This window comes from Equus caballus, chromosome 18 (assembly GCF_041296265.1).
Source record: "Equus caballus isolate H_3958 breed thoroughbred chromosome 18, TB-T2T, whole genome shotgun sequence".
In the NCBI taxonomy this organism is placed as follows: domain Eukaryota; kingdom Metazoa; phylum Chordata; class Mammalia; order Perissodactyla; family Equidae; genus Equus; species Equus caballus.
Window position 1 is genome coordinate 71689100 of NC_091701.1, and position 27777 is coordinate 71716876.

The 27777-nt window shown below is 36.9% G+C and overlaps 1 long non-coding RNA gene across 1 annotated transcript; it reads right to left on the bottom strand.

The window, feature by feature from the left end:
* On the bottom strand, positions 1-27536 carry LOC111768777 (uncharacterized). The gene is made up of 3 exons (XR_011428589.1): positions 27421-27536; positions 17949-17998; positions 1-2862 (listed from the first exon to the last, which is right to left on the bottom strand). It is a non-coding gene; the product is annotated as an uncharacterized lncRNA (long non-coding RNA).
* Positions 27537-27777: the final 241 nt, after the last annotated feature.

The window sequence follows — 27777 nt, forward strand, 5'->3', positions numbered from 1 at the left end:
TATTTTCATATCACTTTATAGTTGTCACAGATAACTCATACAGCCATCACTACTTTTAAATTATGACAGCTATTAGACTTCCTGGGAGACCATAGTTAATATTATTAGTAACTATGTTAATTGCTATAATATCACAGTATGTTAATTGTTAGAACATCACAAAATGTTTCTAATATTTTAATAACTGTTTTTAAACATAGTTAGTTTCTTTTTAAATTGTAGGTATTTTTTAGAAGACTAAGAAACATTATTCTGAAAAGAGGTCCATAAGCGTATTCGATTGCTAGGGCTGCCAGAAAGAGTACTGCTAACTGAGTGGTTTGAAGGACAGAAATGTATTGCCTCACAGTTCTGGAGACTAGAAATCCAAGACCAAGGCGTCAGCCAACTGTGTCATCAGAGGGCTCTGAAGGAAAATCTGGGCCCTGCCTCTCCCGGAGCTTCTTGTGGCTGCTGGCAATCTTTGGCATGTCTCGGCTTGTAGAAGCGTCACCCCAATCTCTGGCTGCACCTTTACTTGGTGTTCTCCGTGTGTATGTCTGTCACCAAATTTCCCCTTTTTAGAAGGACATCAGTCGTATTGGATTATCCACCCTAATGACATCATTTTAACTTGATTATCTTGGAAAGACGCTATCTCCAAACAAAGTCACATTCTGAGGCAATGGGTGTTAGGAATTCCATATATCTTTTTTGGGGGTACACAAATCAATCCATAATAATAGTCTACCAGAGTAGACCCAGTTATAAGAGAGGTTAAGAATGCTATTACGGAAGAATATTCAACATGAGAAAATATTTTCACATATTCAAAAGAGAAAAAATAAGATTAAAAACTGCAATTATTTTATAATATTGTTTTTCTTATGCATATATTTTGTTCATATATATACATATATATATACATAAGAAAAAGGCTGGAAGACCATACATAAACAGTGTATTAGCAGTTCTCTTCCCGTGTTGAAATTGAAGGCATATAGGTAAAATTTATTTCTCTTTTGTACTCTTCTGAAACTTTCAAATGTTCTTTATCTTAGCATTTCAAGTGGTCTGTATCTCTAAAAAAATGTTACATAATAAAAATATCTTTAAAGACGATAAAGATAAAAGTATCTCCACTCTTTTGAACCTTAATTATACTCTAAAATTTTACATTTAATACTCTAAGTATTTGATAAATCTATAACTTTTCTCCTTGTAGTTTTCACTAAATATATATAAAAACGACTACCAATGTGCCTATAATTACCAATGAACCTTCTCATAAATAAAAGAAGACTTGTATATGATTCGCAATAAGATTGAATATATGAGTATTTATTTTATACACATATATTCAGAAGTAAATCTCAAGTAAGGTCAGTGAAGGAATTATATGCGGTGGAAAAAATGTGAAAGAGATGAGAAAACAGTGGTGGATGAGGCAAGTGCCTTCCGGATGTTTGAAGAACAGCACAAGGAAAGCAACTGACTGGGTTGTATGAATAGTTAACCAAGTCACCCATTCATTTTTTTTTTCCTTCAGAGACCTAACTACTGCATATACATAGTAAAAGTCAAAAACCAGTTCAGCTCAACCAGAAATAAGTAAAACATAAAACTTTAACAATTTACTTGAATAATAGATCTAATCCTCCTTGAAATTTTCCCCTTGAAAAACTTCAGAGCATTGCCACGATTCCCTACTTCTCTTTGGCTATAGTTATCTAACATCAGTGCACAAGGAAGGACATTAAGTGGCATATAAGATGTTATATCATGACAGAAAATGTTTTATCTATTTATTTTTTTTGCCTTTTGATACCCAAAACTTTATTTTTCCCAAGCAATCAGAATAACAAATACAAAAACAAGATAATTGTTTTAGATGGAAGAATATCAGAACTTAGAAAAGGATGCAAATGTGGAGATTGCACAAAGCAATAGGACAGAATCTACAAGAGCAGCACCAACATGGATTGTTTCTGATGCGGTCATTTGGCAAAGGCCTGGTCTTGGCACGTGGGCTGGAATTAACCTTTAAGGTGTTTGAAATGATCAGACATTCTGCTCTGCTCCTAGTCCTGCAGGCACAGAGACGGTCAAGTGCAAAGTTGATCTCTCGGGCTTTGTAGTCAGAATTTCTGGGATTAATACCAAGCTCTGACCTAAAGTACTTGCTTGACATTGGTTAAGTTATTTATCCTTCTTGTGCCTCAGTTTCTTCCTCCGTAAAACTGGCACAATAGTAGCTACCATTTGGAATTATCATACAGATTAGATTAGTAAACACGTGAAACAGTTTTTTAAATCTCATGAAAATAATAAGCTCCTAAAGAACTTTAACTATAAATATTATTACTATTGATTCTTTAACTCCCATCACTTCCACATAGAAATTATTTTCACACTGGTTTTTACAATGGTTCAAGTAGCTTAGACCCATCAAGAAACCACTGGGAAATCAAAATGACAATGTCATGTGTCTACCACCACTCATGGATTGAAACTCAATTCTTTCGCCCCTCTGCACTTGGTCAGTAGGAGGGCGCTCATTACCCATCTGCAGCACGCTGGTGTCCTCTGCTGATCCCTGTCTGTCTTTTGCTGACTCAGACCCATCTCTTGTCTTTTCTTGCTCTTTGTTCTCACTCTCTCAAAAACATCAAGAGAAACAAGAAATCTGGTTTGTGGTTCCAGCTTCGGCTTCTGAAGGCTTGATTCGTGGTAGGAATAGAGGCAGCATGTTTTAACCCCCAATGACACTTCATTTCAGAAAGCCGCTTGAAAGCATCTCGAGAAATCAATATCAGAAGTGGTCGCAGCTATTGTTATGCTATTGGGTCAGACGATGGGAGTTACCTATTTGAAGCAAGAAAGCTGAAACAACAATCAGCTGGTTAAAATCATAGATCACAAGAGAAAGCTCTATGAAATGGAATTTAAACAGGAATATTCTATCATTTATCAAATCTATATTTTGGTTTATGGATTTTTAAGGCATTATAATACCGAAAGAAAATGTGAAATACCATCTGCACAGCCACTATTTTGGGAAACTCAATAATGCACTGTAGAAAAAATTGACACACTGTCACATAAGCAAAAGTAAATCAATCTGGATTTAAATAAGCAAAATAATGAGCCAAATTCAAGATTCAAATCCATTTAAAATGCATTTTTTATTTTCCAAAAAGAGGAAAAACCAAACATGAAATATACACTTCTAGTGTCACTGGAATAAGATTACTTATAAGACATAGGATATTATAGGTTTTGCTCTTGTCATTCCTCCGTTTTTCCTGTCTACTCAGTCCCAGGCACAGTAGTGCTGTTAAGACACTGGCATGAGATCACAACTCTCATTGACTTTAATGGGACTTCTAAGGCAACAATAAAAACTCAGTAAGATCATACTGCACATGAAACCACTTTACGAGGATGAAATTAATAAAATCACAATATCGACATATGTTCAACATGCAGGTGGAGTTTGTTGACTGCGCTGTGTACGCATTCTGGCTTGGATGGGCTTACTCTAAAAATCCTTGGGAAAATTACATATACAAATACGGAAGACAATAAAGTGACCATATGAGCTGTAGACAATAAGGGCTCTCAGGACACTTTGAGCTTAAACATCCTCTGGCCTTGCCTGCTACAGATATTAGTTGGTCTCTTGCTGTTCTTTTTGTCTCACAAGCTAAGGGGTAAAATTCTCCGTTTTTGTACATTTATGAGCTACTTTTTTAGGAGCTCATAAAAGTTCAGATTGAACAGTAACTATCTAATTTTCTATCTTCATGAGTACCGACTATTACTAGAACTGGCAATAAAATTTTGCTGAAAGCAATGTTATGCATCATGTTCTAAGCTGATTTGCTGGCATAGTATCACACGTAATATTGTAAAACAGTTTGTTCTACTCAACCTCAACTGGAGCCACTGTGACAACATTTCACAGATGATGAGACTTAATTGCACAAAAATGTCATTCTTCAAATATCCTAGAAACAAAGGACAAAAATCTGGATTCAAAAAAGAAATCTCACGTTAACAAGGACACCAGGAATCAGCCTCTGATCAGGCGATCAGATGAACTCTGAAACTTCCTGTATTTGATTTGAAGAAATTACAAATATAACTTTAAATTCTTAAATGAAACAAAAAGATAAAGCAGACAATTCTCTTAACTGGTTACTCCAATCTTTTAAATGTTATTTTGTTTTAAAAACACATTAAATGTTTACTAAAATAATAAAAATCTAACTACAAATATGCAGAAATTACACAAGCCTTTAACAAAGTACAAAGGAATTTTTGCAGTGTGTTGACTCACGAAAAGAAATGAGTATATAAGCCTTCAAGAGTGAAATTTATTTTTAATGGTCCAGCTTCCAATACATAAGATGTAGCCTATTATACGGTGACATGCCAGTTATGCTTCATCAAACTGATTATATACCATTTCATGAGGTTGTAATCCACTGGGACTTAGGCAGTCCAGTGTAATCAGTTATAATAAGATGGATCATTACAGGTTGTGAAAATATCAAACCCTCCAAGCAATAGATCAAGATAAAGCTCTGTATGTTGAAGATCCCTGAGTCCTGGCAGGTAGCCTATTATTAGAGGGCTTTTATGGTTTGGTTGCAACCAATTTTTCTATAAAGAAGTCAGCACAATAAATATTTTCTTTAAGCCCTAGCCATGAAACAGCCATTATCTTGAATAAAAAAGCAATCACACATTTTCATTTTACAGAACTCTTCTCACTTGCTAAATCACAAGTAGATGATTTCTCAATTTTCCTGGCTCAATATAGGTCTCCCAATTTTTCTGAAAACCAAATAGCCTGCACCCGCCCATCAGACACATATGCACAAAATCACACAAAAAAACAAAATTTGGAATGGAGAAGTGATGGACTATGGCTAGGATTGCATAGGGAATAAGTTATATACACGAAACTTCTCTCCAGTCTTGAATGCATCTTTGACCAGCGGGGACTGGAAATGAAAGAGCAACACCATGCCCTTCTCTCTCCGCTCCCCTACACGACAAAGCTGGTAGTTCAAGAATGAAGAAGAGGAAATAAACTCAGGACTGGAGAGAGACAGCTACCTTGCCCATATTCGCACTCCTTTCTCTTCCCTTTTCCACTGTAGCCATATGCAAACCACAAGAAAATTCCACCTTGAGAAAAAGATATAGATGGAATAAACCATTTTAAAACAGTTCGCAATACGCTAAATTTTGAAAATAGAAGATAAAGGAAACTCAACCTCTATCACCATCTCATGTTTGCCTGCAGCCTGCTTCCCCCTCTCTGTATCCAAAACACCTGCTCACTCTCTCTCTTCCTCCCTCTCTCCTCCTCCTCTCCTCCTCCTCTCTGCTCTTTTCTTCTTTCCTCTCCTCCCCTCCCTTCCCCTTCTCTCTTCTTCTCTCCTTCCCTCCTTTACTCCCTCCTGTCTTCCTTTTCTCCTGTCACCCTTTCTCTTCCCACCATCTACTATAGCCTTCACTCTAGGGCCTCCTCTTTCTCTCATTAGCATCATCTGTACTAATTGAATGGTGCAGATGATGAATGGTACTGATGAAACAAGAGAACATGGAGGGAATTCATGCTTCTGGAGACTAATAATAACTAACATTTATTGAGTGTTTCCTATGGCTAAGCCTGAGCAAGGAACCTTGCATTCTTTTTTTCTTTTTTTTCTGCTTTTTCTCCCCAAATCCCCCAGTACATAGTTGTATATTATAGTTGTGGGTCCTTCTAGTTGTGGCACCTGGGACACCGCCTCAACGTGGCCTGACAAGCAGTGCCATGTCCACGCCTAGGATCCAAACCAGTGAAACCCTGGGCCACCGAAGCAGAGCGTGCGAACTTAACCACTCGGCCACAGGGCTGGCCCCTGCATTCTTTATATTATTCACTCTAATCCTCAAAATAATCTACAAAGGTGGATTCTATTATTTTCCCCACTTTTCAGATTAGGAAACCAAGGATAAGAAGTAAGCAATTTGCCAAAAGTCACAATCTATGTAAACGAAAATCAAATCTCAAGATTTTTGCCCATCACGTAAAAATAGATCAGAGAAATTTCACATTTTGAACAAATGATTAGAAGAGTCAGATTTAAAGTGTTGGCACTGGATCATATATAGAAATCACTTTGGAGGATCTCAGGGAGACCCTTTAAAACAGGCTGAAATCTTCCAGAGAAATTGTAGCTGGGGTTAAAAATGCTGCCATAATTGCCATTCAGAAGGCATAAGCAAACAGTGATTAAAAATATGGCCTGAAAATCTGACGACACACACGCTCATGCATGCACAAACACATGATAGATAGATTTACAAGCATTGATTCATGATGAAGCTGCTTCTTATAGGGGCAACTCCCTAAAGTGTGCCTTAGGAGAAGGAAATTATGTATTTAATGATGGTTAATAACTCTCCAGAGGGCAGCCTAGGATATATAGTATAAAAAGGACCCACCCAAACGATTATTCTATCAATGATATGGGCTTCGGAGTTTTGACTACAAGGTGTTCCACAAACTCAAAGATTACCCTCTGGGCACCCCTTACCATTGCCAGAGGTTTGGCAACCCACAGAGCAATGCTAAAATTGTTCACTAGCAAGAGCCTGTCATAATCAATCATGCCAACTTAGTCATGAGAGAATAGAATGTGTTGTGGGTACCTAAGAGTTTACTCTACAGTTGGCAAGCAAATCCAAAAAGTCATGGAGGTTATCAGATGGAGACTACAGACTTCAGAGCCTATTCAGTAACAACCACAGCAGAAAAGTGGCTGCCCACTTATTACACAGTGTGTTGGAAAGAATGTAGTCTTTCCAACTAGACAGAAGGCAGATCACATATCACCTCGGCCAGCTTAGCCTTCCCCTCACTTCCTGCCAGCCTTAGTTTTTAATTATTTTAATTTTTAATAATAACAGCACTTTGTATGTTTTTTACAAAGATTTGATAACATGTATGTAAACAGTCTAGCTGAGATATGTAGACTTTTGATAAGTAACAACTGGTATTGTTTTTATTATCCTTTTAAATTGACTAGCAAGTGTTTATGCGTTAAATGAAACACTTTCATATCAACACAGCATCATTGATTGATATTCAAATTGCTCTCCCCTAAAACCCACCCCTACCCACCCCTAAAGTATCTATCCAGTTCATTGCCATGTTGTATCTACTGCACATGTTTTTGTCATGAGACTGTCCCACTTCACTGAAACAACTTCTTGACCTGGGACTAGAAGCAAAATGCAAAATCTACAACTTCGTTACTCTTTGTAGTTAAATGACCCTATTTTACCTTTGTTTTTATGTCTACAATTCTACATTCCATCCAACAATTTCTTCATAGATTATATCCTTGAGGAAAGGTGCACAAGACTGATTTATGAGTGGAAGAAGTTATTTAACAAGAGTGGCACTTTGCAGTGTTGAAAGATGTGACTGATGTCTGAATACATTATAAAGAAACAAAATTATGTTCACATTATGTGGGAAGACATTGCTGTCCTTATTTGCCTGTAGTACAAATCAGTGTCTGGATTAATTCATTCATATAATTATCTTTGCGGCTCTTTTACCTTTATTCATGGCTATAACTTTCTATTTAGGAAAGAATGCTTTGCAAGAGAATGTAAGACATCTTTTGAGCTCTATGGTGGATACTCAGGGATGATACATGGGCCTGTGGACACTGGGAACCAGCGGAATGAGGCCAGGATGAAAAAGCAGATGCCTGAGCTATTTTACAGTATAAACAACACGAAGATTTCTAGACAATAGATCCTTGGTTGCCAAGCTGCTGAAGATGGTTATTTCATCTCTAGAACATAATTGGTCTGCTGGCATTACACCCACGTTACTTGAAGGAATGAAAATAAAATTATAAACTGCTGTGTAAAGCCTGAAATGGCCACCTTTAAGTTTAATCTTCCCCTTAATGTTGTAGAGTTCATAAAATATGCATTAATTCCAGTTTTTAATAGCTTTTATCAACCCATCTTTCTTCTTCAAATGGTAGACAATGCCTAATAGAAGAGATTTCTCACACTGCACTTCCAAACCGTGATATATCTTGTAATTTTGCTGGGTTTTTTTCCTTTTTAGTTTCTTAAGCAATATTTGTTAGATAAAGCATACAAAGCAATAAACAGCTTCTCCAATGTTGAAACTATAAGAGAAGCTAGAGTCGTTTTGAGAAACCAGTTCATTCATTATAAGCAGATTAGACTTTCACTGACATAATATTATTATTGTAATATTTTTAAAAGGTTCAAACCAACAAAAACTTTAGTTTTTGTAACAGTAGCTTCTAGTTTTCCTTTGTATCACATCATATATCTTTAATTCAAGGCAAAATAATCTAGCTCTTAAAGCCTACATTTAAAAATACAACACACCCAGAAACATTGATGAGGATAATTACTGCATTTGTCAAACTGCTCATTTACCACCACCTGTCAAGATCCTGAATTTTTCAGCAGCAATGAAAGAATAACAAAGAACAAATAAATAAAATCAGTAGACCTGACTATAACCTCCTAAAAATTGGAAACAACGTAAATGCCCCCAAAATAGATGATAGGTTAAATAAACTATGGTGTATTCAGAAAAGAAACATAATTCAGGAATTAAAATCATAGCCCAGTAGAATAATTAGTAACAGGGCTAACGTTTTCAGTATACTGCTAAGTGAAAAATAGAATACAAAGAGTGTAATAGTATGATTTTATTAAAAGTATAAATGTCTATGCATAAAATGCCTAGAAAGAGATAGAACAAAATAATTACATTTTTTTCTCTCTGTGATGGAATTCTGAGTGACTTACATTTTCTTCTATATAACTTTCAATGCTTTTCAAAATTTTCCATTGAATTTATACTACACATATGAATAAGAGAAGACATTAAAATTTTTTTATTTAGTGAAGAAAACTTCATCAGGCACTTAGAAGTTGATAATAGTGACACCATGCAATCTGTATTAACTGCTAACGATGATAATAAATTATTAATCAATTAATTAATTCTAAACTAAATATCAAAGTGAAATTTTTATTCTATTTAATAAAAAGAAATAAAATTTTCCAATAATTATGTATTGAACAACTACTAAATGCACAGCTGTTACGTAATGTGCCATGGCATGTGAAAGAAGCAGAATTGGTGATGAGAGATGTCAGGGTGTAGACCGTCTAACTTACAGGGACCAGATTTCAGTACACTCAAGGAAAACATTAGATAGATGTACTAAGGAAGGAAAAGTAATGGAGGATGTATCATGGTAGGTCTGGGAGCATGAACGTGATGTTAGACGTCAACGTCTGGCTGCTTTATCCATTAGGCACAGTTGGCACCATGCTGAGGCCCATAATGTTTTAATTTCTTTTTAAAATGCAAAGAAGAAACTAACTTCAAGTTCAAAAAACTAACTTTATGCCCACACAATTGTAACATTTAATTTTTAATATTTTTTTTAAAGAGGAAGCAAAAATGCCTGAGTTCCGAGGACATTATATTGTGACCCTTGTTCAATGACTTGCTAAAGAATGGTATTTAAGAAAACAATTCCAACAATTCTAGAGAACATAGATGGTAAAGTGCCTAAGCCAGGAAGACTATACATGAATATGTTACAGCAAACTATGAATAAATGAGGAGCCAGAGGCAGAGAGCAGCTCTAAATGATGAGAACAGTAAAAGGAGCAGAGTGTCTTGGCATAGACAAGCGATTTGACAAGTCTTGTAACAGTAGATGTGGGGCTGACGACAACACAGTTATGTGGGTTCATGGCTGATCAAGCTACAGAGAGTTCTCTGTGATTGTGCCACAGGCGCTGTCCTTCAAGCTCCCGTGTTCCACCTGGATGAAGAGATGCTTTTCGGATCTTCATGTTGCACAAAGCTGGGACAAATTACTACTATGCTGATTGATAGAATTAACTTAAAATTTTTTCAAAAGGTAAAGGACTGATAGTGAAATGAAACAACTATGAATCTAACATTCAAAAATTAGCTGTGAAACTACACAATGAGGACATGTGGATTCAAAAGTTTATATGAAGGAGGGTGAGTGGCCAGATGACTCTAAGACCAAAATGAGTGTGTCACTCCTACCACAAAAAGCAAACAACCCATTGCAATCTCAGCCTGAGACTTGGAAATATAATCTCCAGGTCAAGGAAAATCACTGTGTTCAGTTCACATATATTATGAGGGAGAGGCTGATACTCTGTGATAAAGGCACAAGAGGTAGCCAGGTTGACAAATGGCCGTAAACCACTATGTCACATGAAGAATTTGGGGATGTTTAGCCTGGAGAAGGGAAATGTGTGTATCTACGTGTGTGTTAGGGGAAGTATGGGGCATAACAGCTGACTGTAAATGCTTGATGATGAATTATACGTAAAACAAGGATTATACTTATTTTGAATAAGTATAAAAATAGTTAAGATCAAAGGTTAAACATTATAGAGGAAAAGATTTTCACCATAAATACGAGTGAAAGAATTTCTAACAACTAGAGTAGTCCAACAATAAAACAAAATTCTTGTAAAAGTAGTAAGTTATTTAGTATAAGAAATATTCAAGTGCAAATTGGACGATCATCTATCAACAATGCTATAGAAGTGATTCTCGTCATGGATATGTGGTTGAACAGGAGGATCTCCAACATTCTTTCAGAGAAGAATATTTTATTGAAGAGAGATAAATGCAAACGACCCACTGAAGAAAAAAGTGGCAAGGGTCTGTAAGTGACTACGTTGGGGAAGGCAAAGGAGAGAAACAAGACTCACAGCCTGTTTGCTGTGTGCCACATAGCAGAGGCTAAATAGAAGGAATTCTAACTTGTGATTTCCCCGTCACTCACCGTGTCTGTGCTTATCCTTTGCAATCCCCCCAGCTCAGCCCTTTGCAGAGCTAAGCCCAATGCAGCCACACCAAGGAATCAACATAAGCTCTCTATTAATGAGTTCATGCCTCTGCCTTCACCTCTCTTCACCCATTTCTTTCAGGGACTGTCAGAAACACCAAGAGCACAGCCAGAGCACCATCAACAGATGAACTTCTTAAGCAATCAACTCTTCAAAGTCAAATTCTCTCAGTCCAAGACAAGGATAAGCAGAATATACTAAAAGAAATCTGTGAGAAGTATTACGGTGTATTATGGTGAATATTATTATGCAGTTCCCTTTATGATCATCAGAATAAATGTATATTGTCCGGGAAAAAATTATTTCCTAATATAGGAACAACTGGAGAAAACTATGGTTTTCATTGATATCACATTTAGGGAAATGTCGATTAAGTATAAATGATTATAGAAAGAAGTTAAAAGACAATAAAACAAAATGAAAAGCAGCTTGAGACTTTTCAACCATGAAGTGAAGCCCGAACGATCAGTTTTATTCATTCCTGTGCAGTTCATATTAGCATTTTATTATGCAAAGCTGTAAATTTGATTTTACAGTGAAAATAAAATTGGTTTCTTTAAACTTGTTTCCTCTTCTGTAAAATAAGGGGTTTGAGCAACACGATCTCTATAGCCCATTTCGATTCTAAAATTCCACAATTAATAGATGATATTTACTATTTACTATAGCCTCAAAAGTGGCTATATTTTTGAGAGATCTTGTTCACTACTCTCAAACCACTTTTAGACACTCATTAGCAAGCAAGAGTTGAAATAACGGAAGCTATTTCCCTACCACCATCAGTATGCGAGCCTTAAAGAAAAATGATAGGAGCAAATAGTCTCAATTATTAGAAGCATGGTTTTCATATCAATAAGTTGTGGGTGCAGAATAGAATGTTGATGAACCTAGAAGTGCTCTCTCATCCACTCCCATCACACAATGGGCCTCATGAAATTAATTTCTGGTAGGAATCAAAAAGGAGCTTTTCAGTGTGATCTGCATGACTCCCTGGCTGCCTTTCTGGGGTACCAGCAGCGTTATCATGGACCCTCATGGTGATTAAGAAGTTGAAATGATAATTACTCTTGTTAAGTTTCACATTTCAATAGAATATCCTCCTAGAAATACAGGATTAAGAAATAAGACTTAAAATTGGATTCTGTGATTCAAAATTATGTGTCCCTTTTGACTGTTTTGGCACATTTAGCATACAAAGCACGCCTGTTCAGTTACATAAATTTTCTATACTAGCTGACAAAATGCTATGATGGAAATCCTATAGGTGAAGTACATGATTGAACTTTTTGGTTCAAGGCCATATTTTATTGTTGTGAGCTCATGGAATGAAAGATAAGAGCACAGCCTGTGAAAACATCTAAAAATACCCCACAAGACACAAGATTTTCAAAGTAGAAAAAGACACAGTTAAAGATGGGGCAGAGATCCTTAACAGTCTTCAAAGCGCATCTTAACAATAATACTTCAAATGTCCCCAAGACAACCTCATTAACAGTGAGCAAAACATCCCCACCACGGCCTTTATCACGCTTCCATGATGATTCATGCACAGCATTTCCTGCAATAGATGAATAGGAGATTGAAGAGGGTAACTTTGGGGTAATTGGAAGATCACAATGTAGAGGATGTGTCCCAGAGTAGATGGTCAACAAATGTTAGTTCCCTGGGAAAGTACCATCTCTAAGCATTATCCTTGGATATTTATATGGGGGACACGTACTATTTGTGAAAACAGTATATTTCTCGTAAGCCAAAAATTCAAGCAAAATACTCTTCTGTAGTTTAAGTTCTAAGCTTGTCTGGCTCTGTGATACTTGATACACTCTAAATTTCTAAATCCCAATCTCGGCTTCCAAAGAACCCTAGAGAGTGATTGGAAGTAAAAACCCTCTCACTGTTAAGATGAACAGTAGCAAGCACGTGCTGCAGAAAACAGGAATTATGTCTGATGTTTAAATCGTCACAAGAGCTGCCCCTCCCCAAACAGTGGTTCTTAAACTTTAGTAAGCACAAGAACCACTCAGAAAACTTGTTAAAAATAGTGACAGCCCATGCTAATCCCCATTCCTTCAGTAGGGCCTGGAAATGTGCATTTTAGCCATCATTTAGGATCTGGAAGCGTGTTCATTCTCAGGCTATACTTGGAGAAACAATGTCCTAAAATATGTGGCTGCTTCTCAATGAACTTCATATATCAAAATGGGGAACGTGGTATCTTAGTGTCAGTGAGCTTGTCTAAACGGATTTCTAATGCAATGGCATGCTAGTTCTGCATTGGACAAATTTTCATAATTGAGTGGCTTGGGTGGAGACCTGATACAACTATTCTGAATGTGATTGATGCCACAGCTGATAAAGCTGAACTGTACTCACTAATGTGCTACGCTCTGGGAGGTTCTTTATGCTGGAGGCTGGGACTGTTGCCCAGATGCTGTGATTGTAATGAAGATAGGCATGGGTCTTTAATGTTTTCCACCCCCTATCCAAATGCTGAAAAATGGTTAGCATTGACTATTTTCATATATAGCAAGAATAAGACAGAGTCAGAAATTTCCATTCCCATGTATCCTACTGACTATATTCTAATACAATTTCCTTTCTAATGGTCTATTAAAATGATTGATGTTGAATTAAACCTTTGTAATGGTGGCTGATCACGTGAAAGAGTGACAGTTGGCCAGGATGCCATTATTAACAGTCTGCATTCTGACTGACTTAACAACAACCCCATTCCATTCAGTGTTATGTGTGTACATTTACCCCAATTTGCATACCTAAAAAATGCTCTTTAATGAATAAACTGTCTCATGACAGCTGCTGTTTGATTACCTTTTTCTAAATCTTATTTGTAAATAAGGCTTAGCCATCCAGTAACCAAAAGGTTTTCATGCATTATTTTGCTGGATTTTTACTGATCCAAGTTATTTCTTTTTAACAGGAGAAACTTCTTTTAGAAAATCATTCATTCTGTTTATTTACTGTCCATATCCTGGTCAGGCTTTTAAAACCGTGTCCTCCAGAATGGAGACAAAAGAAAATGAAAGAGCTAAATCGAATATGCCAAATTTTGTAGTGTAAAAACATCATTATATGCAAACCTGATGCATTCCATAACCTGAGTGGCGTTCCTTAGACCTACCAGCACACTGGCAAGCTCCAACCGATCTGGGCTATCAGAATGCCAAAACACCTGAATGCTGTGTCTAAAATTAGACTATTGAAATTCTCCCTGGATGTCACTTTCCTTTATTACAAACACATTTTTTCTCACCATCAAAGTTGCTTTAAATGAGTAAAGAGTGCCACCAAGAGGCAGCATATCATATTCCTGAATCAGTTCTGTTTTCCTTTTTTTTCTGAAAAATATATACTTTGCCTTTGTTAATTGTGCTCACAGCTTTGAGAGAGACAGGCTTATTTGCATGATTTAAAACATGTGATTCAAGTGTCGAAGTCATGTTAAATGTGTCTTTTTCCGGATTGATGAGCAAATCCGCTATGATGAATTTTGAAACATGAAAATTCTACCTGCAGTTATTGGTATTTGTAATAAGTATTAATAAGACTCCAATTTCCACAGCTTACTAGCTACATAGTGACTATTAGTATGGAAAGTTGCAGTTTCCAGAATAAAATTTTCTTATGCAAAATGGTATCATTTCTGCCCAGAAATTTCAAGTATATCAGATCAAGAAGAAAGGGGCAGGATTTTTTTTAAGTAGCATGTAATCCTAGCAATGTTGACCTTCAACCCTAGCGCCACATTGAGGGGAAGTGAGGTATTCCCATTTGTCCGTCTTGCTTTTCTAATGATTACGAAATTTTATGAGAATAAAATCTATGGATATTCCCCATTTTAGTTATTTGTTCTGCCTATGTTAATTTATTCTCTCATTAAACAAACATGTACTGAACACTTACTGTGCCAAGAACAGTGCCAAGAAGAAAATGAGTAGGACAGTCTCTGTCCTGACGATTTTCATAACAAGCTGGGGCTCCTGCTTCTGATTGGCTCTGTTGGAAACTCCCAGCTCTCTAAATTGAGACAGTTTTATTTACAATAATACATTATATAATACTGTGTTGCATATTGAAAGTAGCTAGGAGAGTGGATCTTGAAAGTTCTCATCACAAGAAAGAAAAATTTTTTGTAACTATGTATGATGGACAGATGTTAACTGGACTTTCTGTGGCGACCATTTTGCAGTACATACAAGTATCAAATCATTATGTTGCACAAGTGAAACTAATATACTGTTATGTCAACTATACCTCCATAAAAAATTTTAATGCATTATATTTGTAAGCATTTTCTAAAGCTTTTAGAACGATTTTGCATTTATAATTTCACTTAGAGTCACAATGACTTTGACCATGTACAACAGCTATGATAACTGTTAATTATTATTCTTATGTATGGCTCAGGACGTGGTTTAATGATTTACCCAAAATGTCATAGGAAGGTTGTGGCAGGATTAAAATTAAAATCTCCTGACTTCCTAAACTGTGCCCTTTTGAGGAGGCCACCCCTCTTTATGATGAATACATTAAAATTAGCATGATATTTCAAGGAGGTCATCATCGTAGGAGGTTCTACAATAATTATAGTGATGCTGACACTGCTTAAAATATTTCTGGAACTCTTGTTTCAAATTTCCCTTACGGGAAACACAAAAAAATCAGTCTCATACACATTCAATTCAACATAGATTTATTCAGTACCTATCACTTGCATGGCACTCCACTGGATGATAGAGAGATATAAAGATGATACAATTGGCAAGAAATTTACAATTTAGCACGCACAATGAAAAATGTAGTACTGGTGCTTTTTCTTCTTAATACTAATGGAATCTGTGCCCATTGTAGAGACATAACACATACTGTAACTTATTGAATCTAAGATGTTGTTTAACACACTATTTTATGTCTAATAAGAAAGAAAAACACTGCACTGACAATTAAAGTGTAACAAGTTACTCTCACATCATTCAAAATTTTTATTTTACATTTAGAGAAAGAGCTCTTTTAGTCTTATTTTGACATTGACTTTCTTTATTGTCTCACTCTATCCTATACATTTAAAAGGAAAATAGAAGAACAATGAATTGGTTAAGGCAATGACAACTATGTCACAACTGTTATCTGGTAGTTAGTAATTATAAAAGCTCAGCGATGATTATATACCCCAATTTAAGAGATGTTAAAATGGGGGGGTTGCATTTTAGAATCCCTGAAATCACTGAAGTGCACATTTCCTGCTCAGTTTCTAAAATGGTCATTACAGGACAGAGCCAGGAGGAATCATCAGGAAAAGATGGAACAAGAGTTTGACTCATTTTCTTTGGTCTGGTTCCTGTCAGTCACCACCACAGTGGTTAAGAGAATGAGTCGTAGAGTCAGAGAGCCCTGAGGGCAGCGACTGGCTCTACTTCTTACAAGGTGTGACCTTGGGGCAGGTTAGTAAACCTTTCTGTGTTTCAGAACCCCCATCCATAAAAATGCTAACAATAATAACTACTGCTTAGGTATTAAATGAAATAATGTACCAAACACTTAGCACATAACCAACAGTACTGTTATATTTGAATACGGCTAAGATACGGGAAGTCTTCTAAATAAAATAATCATATTATACTATTAAGCCCAGGAATAGCTAAAACCCTGTCTCCTCCCTTCTCCAGGGATGGAACAGGCAGCATTGCCCTTTTAGCTGATCCTATTGAAGGCTGGGGATCCCACCTTGACCAAGGCAAGAAAAGAGTTCAGGCTCTGGCTTAAAGTCATTCTAGAGTAGCTACCAATTTGTCAAGAAGAAAAGATAAACCTGAAAGAGAAATTCAATTTCTGAATTCATCCCTTATCTTCAAATATTCAAATATTAAGACGACTATACAAAAAGAAGTTTATTCCTAATATGGTCATACAATCATAAGTACAGTATTTCAAAATAGGCTGAACTTAAACACTGTCAAACATACCAACTACCCGAGTCAGGAGAGGTACTAGCTGAAAAAAAATAAAACGATCTGAAAGCCTGCCTTTTCAGACAATGTGGCCACCAGAACCATGTTTGCTTATAACAGTGAACACAGCTCGGGAAACACAATTAAGGAAAAGGATTCCAGACTGCCTGCTTACGGCAAGCCTTTGGGTGACTGATGACTCAGCAGCAGCCTTGGCTTCCCCAAGACACCTCTGTGACAGGTGGAAGCATGTCAAGCCCATGAATCAGATATACCCCCCGGCTGGGACTTGTTCATGGAACCTAAAGGCAAACTTCAGAGATGACTTGTATCTCTTGACCCTCCCTAAGGCTGATGAGTCCAGATATCCCAGTTTCTAGGTCACTTTCTCACTAGGAAAGGAAGCTTTAATTCGAGAATATTCCCCTACTTCAGAAGCCTAACCATCATCATTAACCCTTACTATGTATTATTCATTTTTTATTAAAAGAGATACATAACTGCAAACAGCCAACAATGCTTACTAAGGGAATAAAAACCTCAGTATTTCTAAAAATACATTTCTCAACTGGGACCACCTTCTAGTCATTTCCATTTAAAAAGAGAGGAGGGAAAAAAACTTAATCCTGTGGGCAAGAGTGACTAAAATGGACAAATAAACAAATATTTGTAAAGGTGTACAATATTTATTTCCATCTCACCAGAGAGAGCAGATTTGTCTGTTTCATTATTCATAAGTCACAATTTTAGTTTAGTTTTCCTGCTTGCTAAATATCAAGAATGTTCCAAGCCCCCAGGCAACAGACTTCAGTAAATGATGGCTGAATTTAATTCACTGCATTATGGAAAAATAAAAATTTTAAATCATAAAACATGTGAATAACAGTTTCCTTTTTGGGGGGAGCATTATAACTATAATTCCTTTGCTGTCAGGAACTCATCAGCCTTTGCATATTATGAATGCCTGTGTGGCAAATTAATCAACATGAATTTTAGGTTAATAAAAACTGTTTTACTTACGCTTCTGTTTCCAAAGGTGAGAATCTCTTCATCGGTGCTCTAGCGGGAACCTATATTTTATAATTAAGGTTAAAAATGATAAAGCAATTGTCAAGTTACTAGTGCTTGTAACACTAAAATCACAGTTTTTTAAAATATAAGATTCAAAATCAGGTAATAATTGTTTCTTAGTCTCTTCCTCAAGTAGTATATTTTAAATGCCCTCTTAAACTTAGCCATAATAAGGAATACTATAGGAAAAGTTAAGCAGAGTAAGCTATGACCTATTCACAGTCTTAAATAGAAACTTTCCATCTAAAATTATAAGTGAAGAACTAAAAAGTATTTTATTAAGACTACCATTAGTCTATATCGCACTGATCTGGTCTCATAACAAAAGAAAATTTTGCACATGAAATACTACATTCTACATTCTAGCCCTGAAGAGAATTTGGCCTCTGTAGTTCAGACAGCATAAGGAGATTCCAACTAGAAGAGAAACATCCCTCATGAATGCCACCCATAACAGCCTCATCACGTTTCGCAGAAAGTTTTAAAGCCTCTGAGGTGATGACGGAGGAAAAGCAGTGATGCAAAATATACGGAGGCCGATGAGGGTCAGGTCCTTCACATACACGTTTGGCTCTTCCCAGGGCATTTCTCCCGTCTCTGTTGTTCGTTTGAAGATGGATATGATCTAATTATCTCTAGTAGGAGAAACCTTATCTAAAGATATCTTTCTCACTGGCTCTGACAGAGGCCTGAAATTCACAACTCCTAACTCCGTTAGGTCAAAATATAAATATAAACTATTTTACATCAGCCTTTAGCATTTAGTTTAAATTTTGGCTAAATTTACCAGTAACTTGATAGGACTATATTAGGATAGAGGTGAAGAAAACTTTGATGACAAAAGGAAGAGAAAGTCTGGAAAGATATGAAGAACTTTCAGCAATACTGTTGGAGAAAAATACTAGTGTCTGTGGAAGCAGGGAGCTGGGCGTGCGTGGCCTTTGAGAAGACGGAAGACTATAGTGAGGACAGAAAAGAAAGACCAAGAGAAGAAAAGGGGCTGGTCAAAATCAAAACTGGGGAGGGAGGCACTAAAGATCGTATAGCTACTTCTCAAAGTTCCCTAAGACTGGCCTTAACCATTAATAGAATAGATGCCAACCAGTTTTGATGAGTGTAACTCTTTAAGACAAAACCCACTGTATCTTAGGGGTATGGATAGATAGAATGTATTAGAATATTAGTTAAGGGAGCATAATTATTTCTTCCCTAAGTTTTTACACCTAAAATTAAATTTGCTTTTTTTCTTCCAAGTTAGATTCACCCTGAGCTAACATCTTCTGCCAATCCTCCTCTTTTTGCTTGAGGAAGATTAGCCCTGAGCTAACATCTGTGGCTATCTTCCTCTATTTTTTTGTATGTGGGACACTGCCACAGCATGGCCAGTGAGTGGAATAGGTCTGCACCCAGGATCCAAACCACGAACTGGGCCACCAAAGCGGCGTGCACGGAACTTTAACCCCTTAGCCATGAGGCCAGGTCCTGCTTATTGTTTGTTTTAGTATTAAAAGCTAGTTAAAGAATCAGGAAGGATAAGATTCCAAAGGACAAAATAACCAAAAGTTGAATCCTGATTGATTCAAGTAGACAAGGTAACCACACAAATAACTGACCACTGTCAATCATCTAGTGAAGACTAGAAAATGAGTTGTTTGTGACGATTTCCTCAGTCTCTCCTCTCAACCATGGCTCAGGAGGCACCAGAACTGTCCACCAAGAGGGATTGCAAAGCCAATATGGAGGACTGAATAAAACACTCTTTACACTCAGTAATTGGAAAAGGTTGGGTTAAGATGTGGACAAGAAGGAGGAAAAAAATGAGGAGTTCTTGGTGATATACACGGAGGAACAAGGACAAAAACTCCCGTGTGAGGCAATAGTTTTAATTGCTTCCTAATGGCTGGACATTCATCTTCTTTGATCTGTGCTAAGGCCAGGTGGAGAACAAAACCAGTCTACATTAATTCTATCACCGTCTTTAATCTCTAATTGTCATCTAACCATAGGAAGCCATAACTGCCCGAAAAAGGGAGGAGAGAAAGCAGAAGATATATGGTTTTATTGTTTTGCATTTCATGTAATGTGTCCTAAAATAAACAACTAAACCTGAAATAGGGGGGAACAAAAGGAAAGCTAAAACTATCGTGTAAAATTAGACTAAGCAAAGATTGATTACAAATAATTTTAATTTGTTTATTCAAATACAAGTTCTTAAGACCAAAACTGAGCTCCTTTCTAATGTGAAGCTCTCTCCTCAGTTTCAGAGGGGAGGTGCTGTGCTCAGTGAAGGAGCGGGGGCTTCTTAAGTTCCACACAACTGTCTGTATAGTCTTTTGCCGTGAGGCTAGTTTTTAGAAGAGAATACTCTGGTAAAATGGATTTACTAGAGCTTCTTAAATTCTACTCCCACCAAAAATTTTTTTTAGTATGGAGCTGCAAGACTTCATTTGGCTTATATAAATAATCAATTCCAATTTATTCCTCAGTGACTTTGTAGGACTTGACCACTCTTCATCCACATTCTGAAATTTCAGGGAACAAAGTAAAAATAACAAGTGACAGCCCTAGATGGGGCTCATAAAATGGCGTTTCACACAGTTCTCTCTACCCCAAGCAGTCCGCAAAACAAATTTGTGTTGAGGAAAAGCAGTGTAATTGTTAGTGTTAAATATTGGGATCATCTTGTGACGAAAACATTATGATATGTGGGTAACATAGTAAGATATGACATTTCCTTGAAAAAATCATCTGAATTCTTCATTAAAGATTTTTTAAAAGACCTCTCTCTCTCTTTCTTTCTATGAATAAGTAGCTTCTAAATGGAAAATAGCAATCTATTTTTGTGCTGGTAGTTTTTATCTTCTTTGAATCCTGGAAATAAAATGAGAGATCTGTTAAGCCATAAAGTAGTAGGAAGTTATGACATTCATCCAATTTTTTATTTTTTTAAAAAAAGCTATATCAAAACTCCTAATATGCTTTCTACGTTTTTTCTGAGAAAAACAAAAGCAAATTGTGAAAGAATGGCCACTGGTCCTTCATGTCCTTGTTCCTTCAAAGAAAACCTCATAAAAAATAAGTCACTGTAGTTGTCTGCATCTTAAGTGCACAGAGCTGTCAGGCTCATTTTTTCTCCCATCCTCAGCCCAGCTTCTCTCACCACTGCCTTCATTTCTCTCTTCAACTTTATGAACGTTTTGGGAAAGACTTTCTCAGATTTTCCCAGATCTTTCCTGAGAAAACCTCTCGAGAAAAATTGTTGAACCTTTCATCTTGTTTCCAATTGCATTTAATCTGGTGTTTGTGAATTTGTTTTCTTCCATTTACTCAGTAATATTCCCATGCTGACCCTCCTTGGGCAGCTCAAGGTTAGCAGCTCTAAGCTATTAATCTCTAGAAAATTGGCTCACAGATGTGCAGCTTTCATGTAGGGTAAACAGAAGTTAGAACACCGTTCAATCTTTACGTCTTCCATTTCCCTTCTGGGTTGACTCTTTTGTGCTCTACAACTCGTCCTCTAGAAATGAGCTGAAAATACACCCACAAGTGTGATATTCTCTCATATATTAGAAACACTAAGCCACGCTGCTTATTTCAAACTGCAGGAAGTTTCAAATACTGCTTTTCAGGTGCTTTGAGTAGAAAACACAATTTTATAATAGTTTACCTCTCTTTTGTACCCACTTTGAAATAATTAGTAAGGTCAAAATTCCTGAACCTGTTCTTAAGAATTTTAAGCCATCAACAGTGTTTGGTGTGATGGGACACCTTATAATGAAAGTTATTGATATTTGAAAACTCTCCCCCCAACAATGCCGTTTGTTGTTGGCAAACAGCTCTTCTCTTAAGTAATGAACAGGACCTGTAGCTCCTTATTTCTGAGTTTTTTTGCATATTAGAAAATGAGGAAGAACTAATGGGACAATTTTTTAAATAAATAGAATTAACCAAGTCACTTAATTGCTTCATTTCACAGAATTCAACACTGGGAACAGAGGTCCTTTGAAAATTCCACTTGTGCCCTTCTTCAGTAGTTATTATCAAGGAGGAGAACTGAAGCTTTGAAACTTTAATTTGCCCTACTCTCCCCTCACTTTACACGTAGGAAAGTGGAATTACTCCTAGTATTTCATTGAAAGAGATGAAAGAGATGGAATTTTAACACCTTTCAGAGTTAGACTAGTCCAGTGAAAACTTTCAAGTCTTGATTCTCTACATCATGCTTGCACTACGGCATCTCTCTCTATGAAGTGGAGTTTGGTGTGAGGGTCGTCTTGTATCCTTTCCTTTGTCAAGTAACAAAGGAACATAAGGAGACAATTCTCCCATAAGGCCTTTCTACATCTCTGTTCTCATGAGTAGATTTCTAGAAAGCTCCAATGCAATATCAATTTTTTAAATCTTTTAACCTATGGAAAATGTTATTCATTCTCATTTTCAAATTTTTGAGAGAGATAAGTGCTTAAGGCCGTGGGGAACAAGGAAAATTTCTCTAAACAGGAGACATTGTGCAGTAGACTTTGGTAGATTTTGTGTCCCGTCAAACACTTGCCCCTTCTTGTGCTAATACTGACTTATTTTTACTTTGAGGGAGTCATTCCTGTACCCACTATTAATCCATGCAGCATATGTTTATGTGTCTGTGTGTATGTGTGTATATATATATATATATATATATATATATATATATATATGAATATATACATAATAATTTTAATTTTACTGTGGTATTTTTGAGTTGAGGCTCCTGGTAGATTCATGGCTGAGGAAAAGAAGTCATTAGAAGTGGGGACTTTTCAAAAATTTATGACATTACAGCTGTTTAGACAAGAAAAAAGTGCATTAGAAAGAGAAACATGGAATGAAGGCTATGAGATTGCCTTGGAAAGTAGTCTAATTGAAAATATTTTTACAAGCTCTCAAACCAACCAATAAATGGCATATGCCCATTCCCAATCTCAATCTATAGACGTAAAACCTAACTATAACCTCACATCCCTTTAGGACAGCTACTATCAAAAAGACAGAAAGTAGCAAAGGCTGGCAAGGATGTGCAGAAATTGGAACCCTTGTGTACTGTTGGTGGAGATGTAAAACGGCTCAGCCACTACGGAAAATAGTCTAGCACTTCTTCAAAAAACTAAAAATAGAATTATCATGTGATCCAGCAATCCCACTTCCAGATGTTTATTCAAAAAAGTTGAAAGGGGTCATGAAAAGATATTTGGACACTCATGTTCATAGCAGCATTATTCGCAATAACCAAAAGGTGGAAGCAACCCAAATGTCCATCACTGGATGAATGTATAAACAAAAGATGGTATAATGCACACCACAGGATATTACTCAGCCTTAAAATGGAAGGAAATTCTGACATACACCACAACATGGATAAGCCTTGAAAGCATTATGCTAAGCAAGATAAGCCAGTCATAAAAAAACAAATATCGTATGATTCCACTTAGATGAGGTATCAGAGTTATCAAATTTATAGAGCCAAAAGTAGAATGGTGGTTGCCAGGGGCTGGAGGGTAGTGGGGAATGGGGGAGTTGTTGTTTAATGGGTATAAAGTTTCAGTTTTATAAGATGAAAAGAGTTCTGGAGATTGGTTGCATGACAATGTAAATGAACTTAACACTACTGAGCTGTACACTTTTAAAAGATTAAGATAATAAATTTCATGGGTTTTGTTTTTGGTTTTCTGCTGAGGAAGATTCACCCTGAGCTAACATCTGTTGCCAATCTTCCTCTTCTTGCTTGAGGAACATTCAACTGAGCTAACATCTGTGCCAATCCTCCTCCACCTTGCATGTGGGTCGCCACCACTGCATGGCCACCAAAGAGTGGTGTAGGTCCATGCCCAGGAACCAAACCTGGGCCACTGAAGTGGAGCGTGCCAAACTTAACCACTAAGCCATGGGGCCAGCTCTTCATGTTATGTACATTTCACCACAATTAAAAAAAAAAAATTTTTTAAGGAGACAAAAAAACAAGATTGACTCAATGTGCATGAGGATGAATCAGAAATCATAGAAGTATATGTAGAAAAAGAGTTTTTCGGGGCTGGCCCCGTGGCCGAGTGGTTAAGTTCACACGCTCCGCTGCAGGCGGCCCAGTGTTTCGTCGGTTCGAATCCTGGGCGCGGACATGGCACTGCTCGTCAGACCACGCTGAGGCGGCGTCCCACATGCCACAGCTAGAGGAACCCACAACGAAGAATACACAACTATGTACCGGGGGGCTTTAGGGAGAAAAAGGAAAAAATAAAATCTTTAAACAAAAAGAAAAAAAAAAGAAAAAGAGTTTTTCACTCTTTTGTAGGGAAAAAGCATATATATATATATATATATACACACACATGTATATACATGCACATATACATATATATACATATATACACATACTTATACAGACATACATATATAAAGATATATATAAGTAAAGATATATGTAGGCATCTATATATACGTATTCAAGGTATAACTATTGTTTTCCTCATTGTACAACACATACACGTACATATGTGATTCTCTGACTCAACTACAAAGGTGGCAATTCACCAAAACACCTAAAGGAGTTAGGATTCTTATAAGACAATAATAAAATAGGCATAAAAATAGTTTTAAAATCTTACTTTTTTAAGAAATAAAACCTTGACTATATGTCTCTTCTTTTGTCGTTTGCAGCCAAAAGATTATTGCATCAATTTTATTAATTCTTTTAAAGAATCAGCTTATGTTTGGTCCCTATTTTATTAATCTCTGCTTTTATCTTTATTATTTTCTTTCTTCTACTTTTTTTTTTTTTGAGGAAGATTAGCCCTGAACTAACATCTGCCACCAATCCTCCTCTTTTTTTACTGAGGAAGACTGGCCATGAGCTAGCACCCATGCCCATCTTCCTCTATTTTATATGTGTGACACCTACCATAGCATGGCTTGATGAGCATTGCACAGGTCTATACCTGGGATCTGAACTGGCAAACCCTGGGCCACCGAAGAGGAACATGCGAACTTAACCAACTGCTGTGCCACAGGGCCGGTTCTCTTCTACTTTCTTTATTCTTGTTGGGTTTTTTCCCTAATATCTTGAGATGTCTGTTTGGCTGATAGATTTTCAGACTGTGTTCTTTTTATCATATTTATTCATGGCTGTAAATTTCCCTCTAATGCTCTTTTACCAGAATCCTACATACTTGATAAGTAGTATGCATAAATTGTGTGATTCAAAATACTTTCTGATTTCTTTATGAAATCTTCTTTCACCTATGGGTTATCTACAAACATATTTGTTAACTTCCAAACTTTTGTGGATTCTCTAATTGTCTTTTGGCTATAAATTTCTGTCATAATTCCGTCATTGTGCAAAAACACAAACTGCAAGATTCTCGTCATTTGCAACGTGTTGAAACTTGTCCTGAGGGTCTCATTCTTTAGGTCCCAGTTAAGGTGTGTGCATGTAAAGGGAGAGACGATCAGAAACTCTATTTAGGAATGGTCCTCAACTTTAATTTTTGTTTCCCTCAACTCATGAGGTTGAAACTTAAGCTAACCCTTACCTAAATCCAGTTTCAAAGAGGCTTCTAAGAGAACAGCAAATGTCCTTCGAGCAAAGGCAGTTTCAAGTGCTGCTTTTACTTTGCTCAGTCCTCACTTTTTCTGGGATGTTGTTTCAGAAATCTCTCTCTAACTTACTAGCCATTTGATGCTTTTAAGGATAATTTTTAAATATTTTATTCAGCGTTTTCATTTTCTTGAGAAGCAAGGTTGGTCAAAATTACCAATCTTGCCATTACCGGAAGTAGGTGTCCAAGAACATTAACTTTTCCACTAAACGTGTGAAAAACATTAGACCTCATTTTCTGAGTGATTTTAAAAGAGATATTTGACATTAAGATAGCTACTCTTCTTCAATTTCATGATTCTACAGAGCTGTCAGTCACGCTACTTGATTCTTCTTAGCCACAGGACTGGTAACATGAAAAAAGCTAGTTATTGAAAGTATTGCATCCACCACAAACACAGCTGAGAACTGGGAACTCGAGCTAGGTAGAGCCAATCACAGTCCCTCCATGAGATCTGATGTATCAACTTTGAAAGGGAAAGGGGCTCTATGTCCATGGAATCGCATGCCATAAACATGCATATTTTTTTAAGACTGTCTGCAGCCGCCTTGCCTGACATACAGAAAAAGCCCGCCTCAGAATTAAGTCCATGCGCAGAACGAACTAAAGAGAAGAAAGCAGAAAGGAGCAATGTATAGACCCATGATGCCTTGGACATTGATTCTTGGACTTACCGGTTATATAAGCAAAGAAAGTACTTTTCTGTTAAACCTAAGTCATAATCTAATTGTCTGATTGGGTTCTTCTCTTTTAAAAATGAAAGAGGGGCCGGCCGGTGGCACAGTGGTTAAGTGCGCATGTTCCGCTTCTCGGAGGCCTGGGGTTCGCTGGTTGGGATCCTGGGTGCGGACGTGGTATCGCTTGGCAAGCCGTGCTGTGGTAGGCGTCCCATGTATAAAGTAGAGGAAGATGGGCATGGATGTTAGCTCAGGGCCAGTCTTCCTCAGCAAAAAGAGGAGGACTGGCAGTAGTTAGCTCAGAGCTAATCTTCCTCAAAAAAAAAAGAGTCAAAATGAAAGAATCTTGACTAATCCAATGTTAATAGCTGATAGAACCCACTGCTCAACTGTTTGTTCTTCCACAGCGTTTGAGGACCAAGATATACAACTAGCTACCTGAGGAAACTATTTCTCCTGCCAGCCTCCATGAGCCATGAGGGGACGTGAGCCATCACTTCTTAGAGTAGACTAATTTCAACACTATTCTCTAGAAGTCTTTGTTTTTGTTTGTTTGATTGGTTTTTCCCAAGCACTCTGTAATTTTAGTAAACTTCTGTAGAAATAAGGAAACAAGACTCTAAGTCAGGTTTTCACTACAAAATAATTGAGGTTATATAAGTTTAGTAATCTAGAACAGAAATTGTATGCTTTCCTTTAAATTGCCATTCAGTTATAGTAACGTCTTCATAAAAATAAAGTAATTTTGTCTGATCATAAATAAATTCCTAGCATTCAGGTAACACTATACTTAAAAGAATGTTGCATAAATACTGTTTTAGTTAGGTTACCAACAGGAAACAGGTGGAATGCTCAAGTTAAGATAATTCAGGGTAAGTTTAATTACAAAGTGACAATTCATAAAGGTGTTGATAAGGTGAGGGGAACCTCAAGAGATGGTTCTGTAACCCGGGCTTATTAACTTCAAAGGGACAGGAGAGGGAGCAGTTACTGTAAAAAAAGGAGAGACTCCTGTGGGGGAGGCTGCCTTGAAAGAAGCAGTTACCTTCAGTTAGAGTAGTGAAAACACCCATACATGGAGAGAGCCAGGGAAGTAAATACTTGACCTCATTCACCTACCTCTCATCACTTGCCAAGACTCCCTACTGGTCAAACCCAACCAGAAATCAGAGGGCAAGAAAGTCTGTTTCTATAATCCATGCAGGCTGGTCTCCTGGGGGCAGCAAACAGTATGGAGAAAGGAATAAAGATATAAAAATATAAACATGAACATAACTTAAAGCCTTTCTTACTAGTCCTCACCTTATTATCAAAATTATTTAACATCTTGCCTTAATATTTTTTCTTGGATTGAGGTATTTGTCCATAAAGTATCATAATTTAGATGACAAATCTGCTTCTGTATTAAAGATACTCTGAAATACAATGGATTAAAAAAGTAGATGCACGCTTCCAGTCGAGCAGCCAGGTTGGTAG